This window comes from Chelonoidis abingdonii, chromosome 6 (genome assembly GCF_003597395.2).
Source record: "Chelonoidis abingdonii isolate Lonesome George chromosome 6, CheloAbing_2.0, whole genome shotgun sequence".
NCBI lineage: Eukaryota > Metazoa > Chordata > Testudines > Testudinidae > Chelonoidis > Chelonoidis abingdonii.
The window spans coordinates 108,750,401-108,772,970 of record NC_133774.1 but is presented as its reverse complement, the minus strand read 5'-3'; positions in this window follow the sequence as shown (position 1 = coordinate 108,772,970).

Below are 22,570 nucleotides of genomic sequence, written 5' to 3'. Positions count from 1 at the left end.
GGCACCGGCAAGGCAAACCTCTTCTTAAGTCCTCTCGTGACTCCACAACTGATAAGCCAGCCTCATGTCCTCTCCGCGAGTTACCTTAGCGTGCTCCAATACTATAGGGTTGAGTGCTATAGAAATCAACTAAGCTAGACACCTAAGACTGCACTTGCCTCCTCACGGTTCCACCCAAAAAAAAAAGAGTCTTCTCTGAAATGGATATTTTTTTGTTCTTTCTTTTTTCAGATTTCTAAAATGTAACTGCAGGCACCTGTCCTGTGCTCTGGGTACCTATCCCATACATTACAAATCACAAAACTAACAAACAGGCTACCCATAAATCCACCTCAGCCCACCTGCTATGCCACAGTCCTAGAAAAAAGAGGACAGACAGACTTTGCAGTATGCCTGGAAAAGTTAACAAATCTGGCCTTTTCTGCAGCAAGTCTAAAAACTGAGGCCTCCTTGTCACAGTCGCCCTGTTTACATTGGTTTGAACATCAGTGCTGAGCTGTACAAGTGGCTGCATGTTACAGTGACGCAGGTGAACACTCAGGTCCCAAACCATTGAGGCCTTGGCAGGTTAAACACAACCCCTTGAATTTCACCCAGAAACCTATTAAAACTGGTCTTACATGCTCCCAACAGGCAACCCCACTGAAGCAAGTTTTATTCAGCATTCTGTTCTAGCTTCTGTTTCTGAGTGTCCCTGAAGTTTAGCCCTATGCAGGGAGCATTGCAGCAGTCTAATCTCGAGATGGCAGTGGCACGGGTAATTGTGACAAGATCTGCAGAAAAATCTCCCTCTCATGACAGAGGCTAATGCAGTGTCATAACTTTATCCACCTTTGATTTTTGGTTTGATTTTCCATAGGATTAACTATGAAAAGCTTTGCTTATGGGATCACACTCTAAATCACTCAAGCGAGAAGACAGAAAACTGTATGACTGGGTTTTTAACCAGTTAGATTGTTCTGGAAGGTTCAGGAAACCATCCTGACCCCCACAGCCTGTCTCTCCCCCTCCCCCCATTCACATGGTGCCCCTTGCCCTGTCCAGGTGGAGCACTGCAAGGACCCTTTGTTTATCCTACACCCAAATGCACAGGTGAAGAACAATAATGAAACAGGGAAGGCCTCCAGGAACAAAATTGGATTTTTCTTTCCATCTTCGAGAGGTAAATAAAAAGTCAAGCCAGTCTGACAATGGGAAATGAGATTTGAAGCAAAAAAGAACCTCATATTTTGTCAGCTAGCCAAGATTTTTCTGGTGTGAGTTTTTCATAAAAGCCGTAACCCTTCTGGTGGGGTTACATCACCATTTGATATAAACCCCCACAGTAAGACGACATCTGCTACTAAGCTGTGTTGTAAATGTCTTTAATTTTTATATTTCATCTGAAGGGAGCTGTTAAAGTGGGTTTACAGGGTGATGGCTCTTTGAATAAAAGACATCAGGACCGAAGCAGAGCTCTGCATGACACTTAATTTTCACTCTAATAATCCCTCCTAAAATGTTACAAGATTCTGTTTTTTCCCTGAACTCCATGATTAGTCTTTTTTTTCTGTTTTAAAAGGACACACTTGAAGAGAAAGTGGGTGTTGTTTTTTTTTTACCCAGATGACTTCTCTTTTTCACCCCAAGCCAGATATGCTCTTGACTCCTGAGCACAAGAAAATTCTCTGAAATTTTTCAAAGCCGTGGCTTTTATTTAGATGTTTCCTGTTGCTGTGGACTCTGAGGGGGTTGCAGCTTGACTTTTGTCTTGGAGGATGGGAAGGGATCCTCCAATATGGTGGTCAAATCTTAAGAATCTTCTCACACTTGCCCCACTGCATTAAAATCATCCTCCTGGCTGAGGACTCCATATGGGGCTCTCCTTACTTGTCTGGATGAGTTGCTGTAGGACAACAGGAGCTATTACCTTTCCTAATTAGTAGAGGCTGAGCGCTTTTGCTAATTCATCTTGTCCAGTGTAACAGCTCAGAAGCAAGCGGTACGGCCCAGGATTTTGGCAAGGTAACTTAGAACTGAGAATGTTTGCACTAAGCCACCAGGACTGGCATTTGTTTTTTTGGGTTGTGTTTTTGTTTTGGATAACAAGACAAGTGAAGGATGACAGTGGAATTTGGTCTTGAGCAGGAGCAACAGCAGAAAAGAAAAAAACTGCTCTATCCATAAGAGCCCAGAAAGGAATCATATCAATGTTTACAAACAACCAGACTGCAGAAAACCAGATCTGCAATGTGATACTCATCTGGAGAACCATGTTATTGTAATGCAGGAAAATTCCACAGTAGTGAAGTGGGAGAACATAAGAATGGCCATACTGGGTCAGACCAAAGGTCCATCTAACCCAGTATCCTGTACTCCTACAGTGGCCAATGCCAGGTGCTTCAGAGGGAATGAACAGAACAGGTCAATTATTGAGCGATCCATCCCCTGTCAACTACTCCCAGCTTTTGGCAGTCAGAGGCTAGGGACACGCAGAGCATAGGGTTGCATCTCTGAACATCTTGGCTAATAGCCATTGCTGGACCTATCCTCCATGAACTTATCTAATTCTTTTTTTGACTTTCACAACATCCCATGGCAACGAGTTCCACAGGTTGACTGTGCCTTGTGTGAAGTACTTTCTTTTGTTTGTTTTAAACCTGCTGCCTAGTTAGTTCACTGGGTCACTCCTGGTTCTTGTGCTGTAAGAAAGAGTAAATAAAAGTTTCTTATTCACTTTCTCCACGTCATTCATGATTTTATAAACCTCTAGCATAACACCCCTTAGGTGTCGCTTTTCTAAAATAAATAGTCCCAAGCTTTTTAATCTCATCTCATACAGAAACTGTTCCATACCCTTAGACATTTTTGTCACCCTTCTCTGTATCTTTTTTCAAATTCTAATATATCTTTTTTGAGATGAGGTGGCCAGAACTGCATGCAGTATTCAAGGAGTGGGCATACCATGGATTTATCTATCCATTCCCTAATGGTACAAATAACAAATTGTAATTACCTCAGAGTGAAGTCCCTGAACAACCCAAAAGCTTAAAATTGTTCATTCAAACATTTGCCAAATGCCTTCAAATAATGCATACGTGCATGCACAACCTGCAGAGGGGTGAAAACATGATTTCAGGGGCTCCCAAACACGCTTCTTTTCTTTATAGCTAGAAATTTAAATGAGAGAGATTCTGGAGACGTCTCTGTTGTAACATGGAGTCATGGTATGGAAAAGGCTGAGAACAACTGAATTAGCAGTCATTGGGTTTGGTTTTAAAAGTAATTATACAATAAATATTATTTCATCTGCACTTACATACATGTATAAATGGTGGACCACTGAAAAGTGGCTTCTTTGGGGTATTAATTTAAAAATATAAACAGCCACTGTTTTTTCCAGAGGAGGAAGCCACTTTTTCAAAGGAGGCTTATTTGGTGCTCTGTGATCCAGCAAGAGGCATTCATAATTGTAATATAATATGCAGAAATTTTCTTCTTTTATAAATGATATAACTTTGTTAATCAGTAACCAGGCTTAGTGCCAGGAGAACGTTTGCATAATAGGTGTGGCTAGAAGACAGTGGTATGATTGCCCTGGAGACCAAATACAGGGACACCAGGTCATAATGTAAAAAAAAAATTTCCTAGTAACAAATATGAGTTTAACATTCCTTGTTTTACGTGAAACTGTTAAAATGTGCAGTTAATGAAAACTTTCCTCCCCCCAGAGTAAAGGGATAATTATATAGTCATAATCCCCACATTTGCAAATCGAGTGCCAAACTGTACCTTTTTGGATTATGATCTGATGCTGAATATTTCCATAGTGCCTCATGTTCTATGCTGTGAATTGTTACTTACTAAAGCCCAGTTGGATTTTCCTGTTCCAGCACAACCTAAAAACCATACATGGTATCATTTTCTAGCCCTCCCCCCACTTCAACTTAAGGAACAAAAAAGGAAAGAAAATTAAAGAAAACAAAATTAATCATTTTAGCTAAGATCAATAGAAGTCTCCAAGACCGTGTACTGCTAGCACTGAGTGAGCCCAGAGTAATCCTCTGCATAGTGCATGTTGAGTTAACTTGCAAGAGAAATATGTTCCTGTTCCTCCTTATTGCCTTGTGCCTCATTGTAAAAATGGAAGCAGGGACCGCAAATTAAAATACTGTTGATTTAGTTTTTAAAGGGAAGTGCCCAGGAGCATTTTCTCTATAGTCACATGCTGGAAATTGAAGTGTGCTGTGAACCATCTGCACTATTACAATACAAAGAGAATATTTTATTATTATATCATCAGCCTGACATATCTCAGACTTCTCTTGCTTGACCAAAATAAAATAAAATAAAATAAATAAAATCAACCTAAAAATGCTGTTCTGAATAGCATCAGCGAAAGACACCATCCTGTGTCAGCAAAATATTCTGTTGCCTCACTTTGACTCTTACAGGACTTGATGCGAGAGATACTGTAGTAGAGTCTTACATGTTACCATATAGCATATAGCTAAAAGTTTCCTGAATTGAAATGTACCATACTCAGGCTCATTGGCTAGGTGCATATGGTTCCAAGAAGAGCTCAGCAAGAAGTATACTATTAATGATGGGGAACTGTGTTTATGACAGTCTACCTGTATCATATGAGCTCTGCATACATAGACAGGTATCAGGTTCTGAGTTACCAGTCCAAGGAATGTACTGCTAAGGACAGTTTCTTTCTTTGTGGCATCAGACAGTTTGCGTGGGGTAAAAAAGATGAACAGCAATTTTCTCAGATCACAGAACAAGGGAGGAGTGATGGCTATCTTTTCAGTCTCAAGAGAATGTATAAGAAAAGTCAAAGCAAGGAGGTGTGAAGGATTTATTAATAATATACACAAACAGTCAAATTCATCTGTAGTTTGACTACCCAGAAGTCAATGGAGTTATGCTTGGAATGAATTTGGGCCAGTGAAGGGAGAAACTAAAGAAGTTCTAGGTATGAAAGAAAAACCTCATATCAAAGCAACATAGTATCTCACATTTATATACAGTAGTGCCACTCAACCCAGAAGACCCCCAAAAGCTCTACAAACACAGGCACTACGTCACACTTTATTTAAATCCAGCCACCTCTGGGGCGGAATACTGCATCTCTTTAACAGTGCACAACAATACATAGCATGCTAGGTCAGAAAATGAAGAATATCATATCAGATGGGTGGAATTTATAATAAATGGAACGTAATTATTCAAGTGCATAAAACCTTCAGATGCTAACTTCTAGATCACTCTGAGTTCTAAAGAGTTCTACATTATGGAATTATGCATGTGATGATTGACTAATACTTAGGTGAACAATTTTCTATAATAAATTGTTTTTGTAGTGAGACAGCCTGGTGAAGGAACTTGGAAAAGAAGGAAGGAAAATACAGTAAAACCTGCCAAGAGTGACGACTCATTGAAGTTAGCAAAAGTGGTTGCTTGTAAGAGCCGGTCTCTCTTCATTGGCTTGCACACCAGCCAGCAGTGGTGTTCTGGGGCCTCTGCAAGTAGCCACTCGTGATAGATGGTCTCTCTTCAGAGGTAGTCATTAAAGCAGGTTTTACTGTATATGCGAAAAGAAAGCTCATTCAAATTCTGTGTTTATCATCATCTGACCCCATTAACTATGATTGTCTAAAAAATGATTATTGATTTATGTCTCTGTCTTCAAGAATCTTCAATGGTGATGAGGAGAAGGATAATAGAAGGCTGAAACAAACAGAAAATCAAGTAGAATTATCAATGTTTTGATAACAGACTGAATTTTGCAGTTAATGTTTATAATTTAAATATCAAAAGAAAAAGCTCTGGTGGTTCATCAAAAAACAATATAATCACAATAATTCAGAGGTTCACAAGAAAATAGGCTTACGTGATGCACATGCCCTGGGCTGGCCTTCTGCACAAGGGTAAATTTCACATAAATTAATGTGATATTTTAATCATTTTTATAGTCAGAACATTTGCGCTATTGTAGGGTGAAATTCTGGCTCCACTCAGGATAATGGCAAAACTTCCATTGATGTCAATATGGTCAGGATTTCACCCACTGTAATGATAGACCAAGGATAGCATTATTGTTGCATGCATTGGCACAGTACACTGCCTTACTTAAGTAGAGGAGATTGACCAGTCATGAAATTATGTTTTTGCATGCTGTAAAATTGTCTCTTTTCTGAGGTCATCCCCATTTGCTAATGTATTGACAACAAAAAGACCTTCTCTCTGGCCCTAAACTGGTTAAATGGAAATCAGAAAAAAATAGTTCATAATAAATATCATAGCATTTAGGAGCTTTATTTTTGGATGTAAAAAAGGTTTTAAAAACAATTTTACAGGCTGTTGGGGAATAGCATACAAAATAAATAATAAATACTATATGGAGATATACCTATCTCACAGAGCTGGAAGGGACCCTGAAAGATCATTGAGTCAAGCCCCCTGCCTTCACTAGCAGGACCAAGTACTGATTTTGCCCCAGATCCCTAAGTGGCTCCCTCAAGGATAGAGCTCACAATTGTGGGTTTAGCAGGCCAATGCTCAAATCAATGGGCTATCTCACCCCCCAACCCCAAAAGTGCAGGCCTGAGAAAACAACAACAACAAAAGCTCAGGTAACAGCAAGAAATAGGGCTAAATTCTTCACTAGGGTAAATTCAGAATAACACCATTGTCTTGAATTGTTACTCTAGATTTACACCAGCATAAATGAGAGCAGACTTCTAGTTCTAATGAGAGCAGAACTCTAGTTCTGAATCATTTCACCTTGATGTCCCATTTGACTGCTGCTTCCCATTTTCTGTTCCTTACTTTATCTTCCAGTCACTCTGCAAAGTCTTTTTAAACTTGGATAATGCTTGCGTGAAAAATTCATCATGCACAAATTTTCAATGGTGATTAAATTCTCTATAGAAATGATATGTGGAGGGTGAGCAGGGGTTAACATTGCAAATGGCGTGGAGTTTAGTGTGATTTAGCTTAACTTGACACTTATTTGCTAGCTCTCATTTGTTTTGATTGGTGTGCCTCAACATTGCTATCTATGAATGTTAGCTTATTTTGTAATAATCGAGAAAGAGTGCATGAGAAGAGCTGTGCAAAATTCATCTGTTTTTTTTTTCTTCACAGAAATTTCTGCAAGTCTTTTGTATTGATTTTAAATCATGTGAATTCACCCATCTCCACCCTAAAACTCAATATCAACTACCATTTCACATCAAAATCATAAATAGGCTCAGGTTTGCTTGAAAGGATTATAAACCTTCCAATGAAAATGAGCCGAATATAATGTTTGTAGTGTAAGCTGACACCAGGTGCAGTTTTGGGCTTTCTCTCAGCACTAACTACAAGTCTTTTTCATAAACAAGGACGTCATTTTAGCTCCTTTGTTTTTTAAAGTTGCCCATCCTCTGATTAAGCTTCCTGTTACCTTTGTTACCTTTCTTGTGACATGACAGCATGTCTAACAGCTCGGCACCGCCCCAGCACTGCATCACACTCTCAGTGCTAGATACCCAAGACTCTATTGAACCCACCATTTTTCTGTACTGGAGATAACAGTTCTACTTATTAATAGGGAAGAGAAGGAAGATTTGTTTATTTGACAGTTTATTTTCCTTCTCAGGTTATAAAACAGAATTGAACAAAGGGATTTGCTTCCTCCTCCATAACAGACACACTAGGAACAGTATCGCTGATGACCAGCAGTTTCAACCTTTTAAAATTCTTCCTCTCCTGAAGGAAGGAGCATCTGTTTTTGTTTTCCTGCACCTCAGAAAATACTCTTCAGGATGGATGAAGAATTTTAAAGGGCCAGGATTATACTAAATTTACATGACATTTTCAAAAAAAAATCATGGTCTGACCCAACAGCTTTATCCTACAGGTGATATAGAGCAAAGCTTTATTTCCAAGCCCTTCATGTATATTTCTCACAATAATTGCAAGATGGTATATATTGCATGTATTGTTCTAGAAACAGAACAATGTGTGATAATAAATCAACTTCCTTAGTAGCTTCATTATCTTTTAATTATAGAAAGAGGAAGACTAACATTCAAAGAATCACCCTAGACTTTCAAAAAGAAACACACACACACACAAAAAGAACACAATTGAGATTTACATCGCTTACACCTCCTGTTCAGTGGTCCTCAAGACAAAACTCATTCACGTAAACTCACTGGCTGGCAGCAATGTTTGTGTATTGTTCAGATGTGTTCCTGCATTCAGTGAACCAGGAGACGTTATTCTATGGCTCTGCTGAAGAAGTTGACCAACTGCTTTATTATTGAAGTGTATTTCCCAATGATGCCTCGCATTATTTGACAAACTCTAGTCTGCATCTGCCCTTAACCCTTCATGAAATGTGATGGGGAGAAGGGGTGAATAATCTGGGTTGGGTCTCCTCTGCTGTCCCTCTCCCTTTATGCCAGCATTTTGTTTAGAGCACAATCTGAACAAAGAAAGGGTGTTGGACACACACACAATAATGAAAATCCATGACTCGACTGTGCATTCATAATTATTTTATAAATAAATGGCTTTTGGAGAGCCACATTTGTCTCTTCCCATAGTGTATGTCTTTCTTTAATGTATCACAGGCCGAATGAAGCCAGCCTGAGTGCTTTGCTTGCATCTTCCTCCTTCTCTCCATCATTGTCCATGGATAGGTTTTTGTGGTTCAGAAAGAGCTGCAAGCCCCACACTTCTCTGCAAGACTGATGGCTCGTCAATAACATTAGCCAGCATTATGGGCTGCATTGGTGTAGAACAGAATCAATACGGCCAAGTAAAAAGTCTAATAAGTTGACATGGCCATCCTCAGCAGGGCTCACGTTACAAGAAATGAGGTTTTTTAAGGAATCAGCGCGGTGCTGCTTATTCACCCCACACCGAGATGCCTTGACTAAGATTTATTGCTTCTTGTTTTGTCTGCTGTGCAGAGTAAGCTGGGTAGAAGTAAAATAATCATTCAGGTTAAAAGAATAATAAAGAAAGGACTTTACAAATGCTGTCCACTCTGTACTGATGAGGTGAAAAGACATGCGAGAGGAGTAGCCTACCATGTGAAAGTAAAGGGTCCAGGATTTAAGAATTAAAAGGGGTTCATGGGATTTCTCCCCCTTGTTTGATCTGGATGCATAATATTCTCCTACCCTCAACATAGTCTCTTTTTCTTAAGGGATGGATTCTGATCTTAGTCACACTAGTTTAAATTAGAAGTAACTTCATTTAAAACAATGGAGTCACTCCAGATTCAAACCAGTGTAACTGAAAACAGAATTCAGCCCTAAGTGCCTATGGCAATGCATGTACCTCTTAAAATAAGTTTCTCATTGATGCATAGCTTTATACACAGAGTCATTATGGAGCTGTTTTACAGCTCTCCCCCTTTCTCCTCCTCCCCCGCCCCAAATGCAGATTACCCACAGCACAAGAGCAATGGGGGAGCAGCATCAGATATTTCACTTTTATGAACTCTGCTGATCATCTGTTCTCATTTGTCCAGTCATCTGAGGGAAACCCTGTTCAATCATGTGAGGTTAAAGCATTAGTGAAATCGTTAGTGCAGCATGGTCAGGCTAATAGGCCCATGCCTCAGCCATTTTTGCAGGCTACATACCAGCAGTGCTGGAGTTACTTCAACAATGTTTTTTCCTAAACAGGTAAAGAAAAATAATTGAATCTAGGAGTCTAGCAGCTTGTTTGTGAATGGGAGAGTGAGGATATTAACTGCTCCCATCCCACTCTGTTAGAATGAAATATTCAGTGGAGTCCTCATTTAAAAAAATCTTGTGGTAGTTAAAGTACACATTCAAACTAACAACAGGAGTGGTTAGATCACTGCTTAGGAGGAAATGAAAGGGCCTGATCCAGAAATGTGTACTCAGGCAAGACTCCTATTAACATGACTGGAATAACTGGCAGGAGTGTGTGATATTTTCCTACACCATTGCCAAAAAAAAAGACTTTGAACGTCAGTCAAAGAGCAGTCTGTGCTACTTACATGACAAGTATAATGCATCTGGTGGTCTCATCTTAGTCACTAGTCTGGTGGACATATATCCAAAGAACAAAACCACCAGAGCAGTTGACACAAAGCAGGACAATTGGTAGTTGCTGTTAAATTTTAAAGGCCAAATTCTGTCCTGATTTCTTTCTCTCTCTCACACATACACACACTCTCTTTCTCACACATACAGGGCCACACATCACATCACCCCACCCCACCCCAAATCTACAGATTTCACCATGTGGGGCTGCACTTAATATTAGTTAATACTACAGTAGCACCCAAGGGCTACAGTTAAAATTGGGCCCATTGCACTTGGATGGCACTGAATGCAGACAAAGCCAAGGCCCTTGCCCAGAAATCAGGAAAGAATTTGTTCCTCTGTGGTATACATCAGCGTCAAGTTCCCACTCACATAGGCTGTTGTAGGTTAGGGGCAAGGCACAGAGGAAGAGTTGTGCAGGGAAGGCTCCCCAGTGTTTGTCTGTACTATGGCTGTCTGTGAGGAAGAGTTTTTTCAAAACAACCACCTAGATTTTGAACACGTGGTGTTCTAGGTAATCCCTTGTAGGGTATTAATACTGTAACATTAATTTAAACAGCTTATTATTGTAACAAGCCAAAGTAAATGGATATTTCACCATTTGTACCAATTCAAGGGACCATTCTCCTCTCAAAGCTCTAGGACCTTGGTATGTAACTCTTCATTTATGCTAATAGGGACTTTACTCCTTCAAGTTTAACAGGGCTAAAAGGTTTCACCAGGCACATAGGCTTTGTAAATAAATCAGCAGCACACAGCAAATATATTCTTTTAACAGGATTATCCCTTTGATAGCCATTCAGTGGAGGTGGCTTTCTTTGTACCCTGAAATTCCTGGCTTGCCCTCTTAACTACACAGAAGGTAAATCTGTATAATATTTCACAACTGCCTTTACTGGGACCTGCCATTGTGTCTACTGGATGTACTTCCCTGCCACAAAGCACCACTTCAAGCTTCCTGCTAAAGACACAGTGAATACAGTTGATGATCTGTCTTATTAAAAGTTATGAGGAAAGGATGTTCACTCCATTACTTCCAATAATACTGAATATGCACAGAGAAGCAGTGTAATTTTACACAGAACTTGGCTGCGTTGGTCAGTGCTTCAAAGCTCTCTCTTCCTCTCTCTCTCTCTCACACACACACGCTACACAATAACATTTAATATCGCACTGCTCCCATGGGGGTCACTATTAAAATCTTTACAGTTTTTGCCTCTTGCTTAATTAGTGTTGCCATGGTGTTTTCTGGTTACTGCAGGCCCAAACCCAGGCCTCACTATTGCAAGAGCACACAGCGAGCCGGCACAGCTGCCCAAGGTTTGTGCCGCTCCATGTGTGACATTTCTTCGCAGTGAGGAAAAGCCACTGGTCAGTTTGTCATCCTCTGGTGTCTGGAGGGAGTGGGGATCATGGGGGAGAATGTAGGCGTGTTTAGAAGAGGGAGTGTTGGTATGGGTATGAGAGAGGGCTTAGAGGTTTACTGAGCACAGACCCTCAGGAGTGAGTTTTTGGTGGCAGTGGGAGTCTGGGTGTTTTAAGAGGTGGGGAAACCTGGAGCAGCCTCCTTCGTTCCACCATTCTCCCCATGAACCTCTCTTATTCTGACCCACATCTTATCCCCTTTCAACCACTGTTCCTCATTCTGTCCTCCCTCTGCTTCTTCCTCCTCCTTACCAGTTGTTGCCTTTGCCACCATCTCCTCTCTGGAGGCCCCGCAGTGCCTGGTGGCAGCAGGTGAATAGAGGAGAAAGCAAAGAAGTTGCCAGAAGCCAAGCTTCACAGTGGCTGCTGATAGCTGGGAAAACTAACTGGTAAGTAACTGGTACCTCCCTAGCACTGCACAGGGTGTGCAGGTTCCTTGCCCAAACTGTGAGCACCCATCCAGCAAGCGTGAATGGAGCTGTCAGCATGGGAGATAATAGGAAGCACCCAACCACCAAATCTTTGTGACCTCACTGTGGCCCATGCTTCACCTGCAGCAGATCCAAACGAGCAGTCTCCACGGCCCCAGCCGAAGAAAAAGCAGGGGAAGCCAATTAGGATCTCAGATGAGAACAACTAATAGGCATCTGGGTCAGAGGCATAGATGTGTGCATATAGCATGTTACACTAAAGCTAAGCAGTGAAATTAGCTCCTATTTTTTGGAAGCAGAGAAAGGAACCGGGTGCTGGTGATCAAGGCTCAACAGGGGTGATCTGACGATTATGATATGTAGAGTGCAACATGTCTCAAGGCATTACCTTCCCCCGGGTGCAGAGTATAAGGATATCTCCATTAAAGAGTGGCTTGACCAAGGGCTAATGCATTATTTCCCCTTCTCACTACCCTGCATAAGCAAAAGGTATTTTATAAACAGCCTTCTTTAGAAAACTGCTGGCACTTGGACTGTAGAATACAATTAAAAAGACACAGTAAAAATTGACAGAGCTCAGTGAAGAAAGCTGAAAATCCATTACAATCCTGATCGAACTATAAATAAAAATCCTAAATTGTATAAATCTTGTACAATTATGGATTAAAATATGTTTAGCTTTAATGTCTTAGCACACGGCCCTGACTCCTGTAATGGCTGCTGAGACCACATGGCCTGCATAGTACTGTAATAACAAACAAGCTGTGTAACACTGAGAGCCCACAAAGGGACTTTGTAGGTCGAGGCGTTGCTTTCTTGTTACCCTTGAAGCACGCAGCTTTCTGGCTCACATGTGCATGGCATGGCTGGTGCTTTAATGCTGGGCTTTGGTTGAAAGAGCTCTTGCAATTCATCCCTCAGAAATGTTAATGGGCTGGTGTTGGGCAACTCTCCTTTTTAAAGGAGTTTCACTCTTCATTTCTGCCACAAGAAGGGGAGGTTACTTATCGGTAACTGGAGGTTCTTTGAGATGTGTGGTCCCTATTTGTATTCTACTGGGGGTTATGCGCATGTGCCAAGAGCCTGAAGCCGGAGGTTTTCAAAGTAGTAGTGTCTGTCACACTGTGTATCTGCCCTTGCATTGCCTCGTGGTTTCACCCGAGGTGATAAAGGGCGGGGTGAACTGACCGCGTTTTCAGTTTCTTCTCCACCACAGACCTACCAGATCAGTAGCAGAGAGGAAGGAGGATGCTATTGGAATACAGATAGGGACCACACATCTCAAAGAACCTCCAGTTAGAGCTAAGTAGTCTCTCCTTCTTCAAGTGATGGTCCCTATTGTATTTCACTGAGGGTGATTAACAAGCAGTACCGAGGTAGGAGGAAGCTGTGAGGAAGATGATGGAACTGTGGAATGGAGGACCAGTGCACCAAACGAGGCATCCATTGCAGACTCCTGCACTAGAGCATAATGAGAAGAAAAGGTATGTACCAAACTCTACCTTTCTACCTATAAGGTCTAACCTTTTGTCCTTGTCAGATTGGATGTAGTGTGGGATGCTGTTGCTTGGGCTGCTTGCTAGCAGCCAGGATCACAAAGGAATTAGATGGAGGATGGGAGAACAGAAACTTAGACCACTGGCCAGGGGGGAGATGTAAGAGATATAACCTCTTTCCGTCCCCTTTGGGGTGGGGAGCGCATGTGCTCGGGGTATGCAACACAGTGCATGCCGGTTGGAGAATGGCATCACTGATTGGTAGGGCCACTCTGGCCAATATCGATCCATGCAAGATGTCTAATAGTTGGTGCTGACTGTCCTGCACCTCCTCCAACAGGATCTGAAGAGCATTGAAAATTCTGCTGAAATTGACGATAGTCATCCAGGGGAGAGGAGGGAGTCAATGGCACCGCAGTGTCCAGGGAGGACAAGGAAAACTCCTTATCTCCAGATCTGTCAATACCATCAGAGCTGGGCTGACTAGCACATTGGCCAGCCCCCCAGTTCTGAACATCTATTCAACGAAGGACAGGGTGGTGAGACGGGATTCCTCCTGAGTTGAACAAGACAGTTCTGAAGGCAAATATTGGGGTCACAAACTTCAATATGGCCAATCTGGTTGATCCCGCTGTTGCTGCATTGGTGCCCATGGAAACAGGTATCAGTGGCTCCTGAGGCTGAGGGAAGGAAGGATAATGCAACGGTGCCCTCAGAACCCTCTGATAGTCATGTATTTGGAATGGAAGCAGCTGACCATGTGTAATATTTGAATCCTCAGACTCAGAGGAATCTCAGTCCTGTATGAATGGGGGCACCAACGGGGCCAGCAGAAGAGGGTGTGCAGTAGTTACACAACCAGAGGGCAGCAGATCCAACATAGGAGAAGGGGCCCTCCTAGCAGGTGAATGGACCAGAATACATGGAGACCTCATCCGTTCTAGGGCAAACAGTTCATGAGGCCCAGGAGGTTGGAACGTACATCACCGAGGACGAGAGAAAAGTAGAAGCTCCGACTCCAACCATGCAGAGGTGAGAAGGAACTCAAGACATGGTTGGTCCATCCTGCCTTTATCGACTAGGGCAAAACCATGAGGTAATGCAACGGCGCATGCACGGACCAACAGACGCTACTATATTGAGAAGCTCTGGCTCCAGGCACATGGACTATCACTTGAAGAAGAATCAATAGTTTGTTCTAAGTGCCTGTCAGGCAAGCAGCAGTGAGCATGCAAGGTACCCTTCTCACTTCATTTCACAATAGTGCCAAAGATTAGCACATCAAAGCGCTGCCTTTTCAGGCAGCAGAGTTAAACCAGGGAACTGGGACTCAGGTTCTCTTTGCATCTCTGCCCTTGTCTTGCTGTGTGTTCTTGGGCAAGTCACTTAAAGCAGCTTTGTCCCTTAAGAAACTCCTTGGGGCAAAGGTGTAATTCTGCCCTCTAGGCTGACAAGCAGAGACTGAGTCCCTTCCAGCCACTATTACAGTCTATGGGCTGGAGTAGCCTCAGCAGCCTTTACAATCCCCGCTCTCCAAAGGGAAAGGCAGGTGAGGGGGGTAAATCCAGAATATCTGGAAAGCAGTGACTTTTCTGATCCTCATGCCAAAGATTTGCTGCACTGGGAGCCCCTACAGTTTTCCTTAGCGGCAGGTACGTGCTCCCTAGCCTGGTCCTAGAGTCGTGACCATCACAGCACAATAATGACAGTTGCTTTTGGTCATTGGCCTGGCATGCGCTCAGAAGGAGCAGGGAAAATTTGAGTCTTAAAAAAAAATATGCCACGGAAGTTGTTGGACAAAACAAGGTAACTCACTCTCACTGTCGCAACAAACCATGGTCAATATTACAAAATAAAACAATATTCTACTGTTTTCATGTCTTCATGCCTCGTGTTTCATTTAAGGGGCATGCACATGGTTTGTGACTCTGTTGTGGTGGTTTAAAATCCTCTCCATGGCTGGTCTAAGGATTTTAGTTGCCACACATTTGATATGAGGGCCTTTTTTACCATAATTTTTTTTTAAATCTCTTTTTCTAACATTTAGTGTCCTACTCCTAGTTTTTGCCACAATTCCTATTTGGAGGATGTTGAACAAACTTAAGTTATGGTTACTATCATTTAACGGCTCAACTACAGTTATTTTTTGAACCAATCCCTGTGCTTTACGCAGGTCTAAGCTGAGAAGTTTTTCTCTTTCTGTGTGTTCCAGCAGGAGCTATTCCAAGAATCAATCATTTAACATGTCAAGAAATTGCTCCTCTAAACCATGTCTTAACATGACATATGATCATTTTTTGCAAGCAGCAAAGTCACCCTGCTGTTTTATTGGGCTTAGTTGACCTTTTGATCTCCTTCAACACTGTGCATTCTATATACTTTTTCTGATCTGAAGGCTGGGAGTATGTGTGTATTAGTATGGTTTGGAACTGGTAATCATGCAGATTCTGCTGTAAAGTTTTCTTCACTCAGAAATATTTTTGCATTAGTCTCTGGAATTGTTCAGGGTGCTACTCCTCCACCTCAATGACCTGCTCTGTCTTTCCTGTGTAGCTGTAGCTACTAGGTCATAGCACATAATGGGGTAACAGTAACTCATTTATTTTTGGCATCCTGCAGTGTTTCAGAAATGCCAATGTTAGGGCCCTAAATGTTATATCATAACTCAGAGCAAAACATTTTCTTGGCTGTGACCAACTTAAGGAACACATAGATATTTGGGGATTGAATTTCATGGTTTGTAATGAAAAGTGCAACAGCTGGTCACATGGTAAGTTTTTGTTTTTTTTTACCTGAAATCCTATAAACCAAATATGCAATGCACCAGTGAAATTCACCAGTTCCACTTTGAGTTTCATTACTATAACATTCACCCCTTGAGTTAGTGGACACTGACTGCTCGTATATGATGGGGGGAGGGGTTTTGCCCTTTGTCACTTGGTGAGCCACTTACATAGTCTGGGCTCATTCTCACCACTCTACAGTTTCCCCTGTTGAGCCTACAAAGGCTTTCACATGTCCAATAACAACACTTCTTGTTGGGGTCTGGTTTATTAACAGAAATTCAAAAGGAAAACAAAACTCCCTGCTAAGGTTTTTCCTTCAGCTAACTTGTTCCCTATACTGCAGCCTTTCTTGTTGGAACTTGGCTCTCTCCCTCCCCAGACCCTGTCTTGGGGAGCTAAGATGAATCCTTATGTAGGGCTGCCCACACCACCCTTCTGCTTCCTATCAAGCAGTAGACTTTCTACCTGTAGTCTCCCATGTCTCTCCTGAAAGGACCCAAGGTCTCTTCCGCCTTATGTCTCTCCACAGGCTTCTCCTATCCACCCCAGAGCCCTGACTTAGCCAGATGACTCACCCATCATAAGACATTACTCATTCTCTCCACCTGGTTAGGCAAGTCAAGTTTGTTACAGGTGGGATTGGGCCCATCTCCCCTTAAAGGGGCCACCTAATCATAAGATTAGGGTCAAGAAATAAAAGCTCAGTTTCTTATCATCGCTCCTGTATATCAGACCCTTCCTTTGCCAGAGTGGGCTGGACAAACCCAAACCAAAGTGGAACCTACTCGGTGTAAAATGACATGACCAGAGAAACAAGCTGGAAAAAATATATACAGCAACTGTGATGTTTTAAATCTTGCAATATAATCTGGAAATCATGAAAGAATCTTTGTGTTTTCAAATTTAAAACGTTTGTGTTTTTTCAAGGAACAGAAGATTGAAAAATGACCTATATACTTTACCCTCAAACTGATGTAATGTGTATCCATCATTTAGGTAATTATAAGGCACCCATCAGCATAGTAGGAAGGTGCCTATCTGAAATTCAATCCAGTGCAAAGGATGCTCTCAAGGTCCTACAAACTACTTAAGTGGTATACAGGCCCTTATGCAAGCCCCCTGCACCCTAAAACAGTACAGCGTTGTTACGTTGCAAATGACTGTGAAAAAAGGAGGTACCCAATTTTGTATTTTCAAAGGGAAGAAAAAAAGTGAAAATTGTAATTGTGGTTTTGGTGAAGGACACAGCAGAAAGGAGAGTGCTTTGAATTTTGAATAGCACTTAAATTTGTGAGAATGAAGTGCTCTAAAAACTTGATAGTGGCCTAATAATTTTAAATCTCTTCACACTAACACATGTCCAGAGCCCTAATAGCCTCCAAATTCATCTGCTTATATATTTTTTCAAACCTTCCAATAACATGAAGCCACTACGCAGTGTAGAGTGTGTAATTCATAATTACTGTAGCACTTCAAATTTTTCTATGAGACCCAACACATTGGAAAGGAATCCAGCTCCATTCCAAACCCAGAGGATCAAAATATATTGGACTGATTAAATTAAATGTTCTAGCCAAGAAATCTTAAATTAGTCTTAAAAACTATATATTTTTTTTTAAAAAAGATAAGGTTGAGGGTGATTCTATAAAAATATCATATTGAAAAACAAAGGGCCACCTATAGGTGGATATTTTTACTGCATTAAGTAAAGGCAAGTAAGAAACAGAAATGACACTCAGAGAACATCTCTCATAAAAGTTGTGAGAATATGTTGGTGAGATGAACTCATATAAACTGTGGGACATTTGGGAATACCAAGGTGCTGTAAATTTACACTGCTAAGAGTCATTATCTCCACAGTGTTTCACTACTATATAAGTTGAGTGCTGTTAATATATCTAATAAGGAGCACTGAGGACCTTGGTTGGTTGGTTGTGTTGGATAGAGTTGTTTATAGGAGCCATCTCTCCTCTCATTTCTATTTCCTCCCTCCTGGTTTACAGTTATGAACTGGACTTTTAAGCAGCATGTAACTTGTCACAAAGCAGAAGTTTTATAATGATTGTGGCATGTGGATAACAATGAATGCCTGAGAAACACCAAAGCCCAAATTAGTAAACAGCAGCACACTACCCTAAAGAACTTAAAGTGGCAAAGCCAATCCGAGGCCAGGCAGGAAACCTGATAAAGCGCATTCAACGAAATGCAGCTTGAGGATTCCTGCCAGGAGAGAAAATGTTTGGAAAGTTTCAAGCTTACTGGGATCCCAGACTTTGGGGTTTATGCACTACTGGGCTGCACTGAGTTTGTACCATGCCAGCTCAGTGGAATTAACATAACATACGAATTTTACTAAACCATATGTTGAACTTTATGGGATAATAGTAACATTCATCTTCGAGGGAGTATAATATGACTGGCACTTCAAATTATGGTGAGTTGGCTTAAATCAAGATGGGCTATACTGGGACTCTGGCAAAAGATTAGAACTTGCAACCCAAAGGCCCAGTCATACAGGATACTAAGTGCTCTCAACTCCCACTGAGATAAGGGCAAGTCAAATGCTCTCAGCTCATAGCACAATTGGGCCTTAACATTACAGTTGAAAACATGACTGGTAATGTCTATTTGCTCTGTCATTTCATGTTCTTTTCAGAGAGGTTTCAGCTAAAGGTCAAGGAAGAGCCAGTGTGTATTTTTTTTCTTAAAACAAAATCAATTGAAGGACCTGGAACACAATAAGTTATGTTACAGGGCTGCACTTGCATGTAGTCCCATTGGAGACCTATCAATGTGAGCTAGCACTGCTGGGAAATATCTCTAGCTACCTTGGCTAATCAATAAATCTGTTCATTATACTGTCTCTGATGAATATAGGTAATGATTGGGTGAGCATGAGTCAGGTGACTAAAAATAACCACCTCATGCAAGATCAATAGTGGTTTTTTTCAGTATTACTTCAGGCATTTCAATGCTTTTTTTATTCCCATCTTCCTCCTCCCTCCTTCCCCCCATTGTTGATAGATCAACATCATTGTAGGAGTAGTTTTATTAAATTAGTAGCACTTAATCTACTGTCATGTTGTCAACTTGCAGGGAGTCAACAAGCAGACGGCAAGTTTTCAAGTGGCCCAGTGTGTGCTGACTGGCTCTCACCCAGGCAGTTAGCTTAGTGCTGTGCCAAAAGCTGTCTTTATGGGTGCCTGCTAATATCCCTTCTCTGACTATGAAAATCTTACATTACAAAAAATCTGTTTGAGGAGAATTCATTCCAATTATAGATGTGTTATGACAGATGAAAAGATTATAATTATGCCTGGCTTCTATGCAGAACTACATTAACACATCTATGACATTTAATAACATGGGAGGATAACCACATGCCTCAACAGAGGTTAACTTTAAAGGTTAAACAACTTTGGGGAATGTTTCTCTCACCCCCTTACTCTCCCCCCTATAAAAATTTAGAAGGGTTGCATTTGCCTGCAGCATTCTTTGTGGGGGGTGGGGAGTGGGGGAGGAGAGAAAAAATGAAAATGGATCACATAGAAGGGATCTAAAAGCTAACAACTGGAAGTCAGTAATAGATTAAAACCATTCAGTTCCTTATTAGGCTGTTTACGCGGCAGTGATAAAAAAAAACAGGGAAATGAGTAAAGAACCTTTCAAGGCTTTTGTTAGTGGCCAAAATGGGACATCTTATTCTGTCTATGTAGGTAATTCCCCTCAGGGCACAAACTACATGAAAACTAGTGGAAGTGAGGGGAAACATTTTTTAGGGTTAAGTGCTTTGTAAAGGAATAGATCTGGTGATAGGTTAAAGAAAGTCTTGTTATCTCCATTTTAGTCATGAGGAAACTGAGGCAACGGGAGAGTTTATTGGCTCTCCCAAGATCTGACAAGAAGTTTATGGCAGAGCCATGGATAGAACTGAGGTGTCCTGACTCCCAGTCCTGTGCCCAGGCCACCATTGTGGAAGGCTCGATCATACAAGGTGCTGACCAGTCTGGCCCACTCCAGCAAAGCACTTATGGATGTGCTTAATTGTAAGTCCCATTGAAAGAATTTGAGATCACATGCATGCTTAAAGTTAAGCACATGCTTAAATGTTTTGTTGGATCGAGGCCAGAGTGCTCAGCAATTTGTAAGATTGAATGCTTAAAGAAAAGTGTTATTTCCTTAACTAGGAAAGTCTGGGTAAGGAAAATGATTATGAATCATGATCAAATACCTTAACTCTGATATGCCAGTAATGTGGTCTCTTTGTTACACTTCCTCCAAACATATTAAGACACACAGAAATACCATCTTATGAGACATCTCTCCATCTGCTTGTTTTCTTTCTGTATAACAATATGCAGAAATCATTAGTGCCATGAGAATACAAACGGAAACAAGAGCATTTACCCTGAAAGAATATTGTTGTCATTCTGTCAGCTGCTGTGACTGCCCACAGCAGTGCAGAAAAGGAACAGATTCTGAAAAAAAATAAATAAAATGAAACTAATTTATTTTACTCTGACACTGGACTCAGGGACATCCCCACAATGTCTGCAATTTGGAGCTAAAGGTCAGCAGCAAGGAACCTGAGAAAAATCCTCAAGTAGTAATACTGAAGGCCCCACATTAGATCACTATGCTAAGGTCAGGGAGGAGATGGACATGGCCGACATCCCAATGCCACCTCCACTTCCCCCTTGCCAAAGGCTGTGAATCTTTAACCAAAGTTCCCAGCTTAATTAACAAGATACTAGTACTGAACACATTTTTCTCTATGAGTGGCAGTAGCAGGACCGCGTAGTGGTTAAGATGCTAGCCTAGGGTTCTTGCGACCTAGGTTCAATTTCCTGCTGTACCACAGACTTCCCATATGACCCCAGGCAAGTCACAGTCTCTCTGTACCTCAGTTCACCTTCTATAAGTTGGGATAATAGGACTATCATACCTTATAGGGATGCAGAGAAAATAAACACATTAAGATTGTGATGTACTCAGATACCATGGTGATGAGGGCCGTATAAGTACCTTGGATAGGTACAGTGGGTTGAGAATAGCCCGTGATAGCAAAGAGTGGTGAACTGTTGTCTGTTAGCACTAGAGTTAGTCTAAATTTGTCCAAAAATTCAAAATATTTTTTTTAAATCAGTCAGCTGCAGTTGGGACATATTGAAAGTAAAGGATGAAAGGATCAGTTTTTAACTGGTGATCTGTCTGTAGAAGTCCAGAAAACAAGATATTCGTGGCAAAAAAAAAAATTCCTTTTTTTCTGTTCAAGGTTAATACAATTTTATTTTCCCAAATAAAATGGGCAAATCCCATAAGTGTCATGTACAGCTCTCAAAATAACATGAGATATGTTTTGTGTGTAGGTGAGCATACTTCAGTGGACATGTAATACATATACATTTGTAAACGTCTGTGAGTCATGCTAAAATTAAGAACAGATAGAGGGAGAGCGAAGTCAGTGACTGATAAATCTTTAATATAAAAATTGTACAAGAATTTTGATACAAATTACAAGAGGTATTTGGACAAAATATGAATAAAATTCCATTTACATCCCCAAACCCTTATGCATTTTATGCAAAAGACATACTGTAGGACAGTTATAGTACAGAAAATACAAGAAGAAATATCAAATTAAAAACAGGACTTCTAATTCCCTCAGACTACTAATGGAAAAAACTTGTTGAGGGTACATACAGTATTTATGAAGCTACCAATGTCATGATTATTAGATCAATGTGATGCAAGCTTTTCAATTCCCCTGGTACAGCTATATTCTGTAGTGCATGCTTTGGTTCTGCAGGCAGGATAGCACAGCATTCATATTTCACTCACACCGAGAACAAAAAGGAAAAACAAAAAGGCTAATATATTAAAGACTGCAAAACTGTTCACCCCCAAAAAATCTTATTGTTGCTGGAACATGTGCCTGGCAACAGTAAAGTCCATTAAACAAGCTTATCTTGGAAAGACAGCAGTGGTTTTGCCACATTGAAGAAGCACATTTCCCCAGCCCCAAATGTACTTGGCATGTTACTGAACAACAATGAGCATATGTACCAGAGCCATGAGACACCTTCTATGCTCAGGTAGAAAAAGGTTCATGGGCTTTTTGTGTGACTGAACTGGTACGTGCGGAGTTAGAGGCCCCAAGATTCATAAAGGTTCAAACCCAGTTTACTTGGTGGGTTTCAACCACCTCTGTTGAGAAGTTCATGGACAAAACCAGAATTTGAGTTACCCATTTTTCATCAAACAAACCCAGGCTGAACTTGAACTAAAAGTCAAATCTGAATGCATTCAAGGTTCGAATCAAATGTACCGTACAAACATTGCTTTGGAGCACAGAACATAGAAAGCTT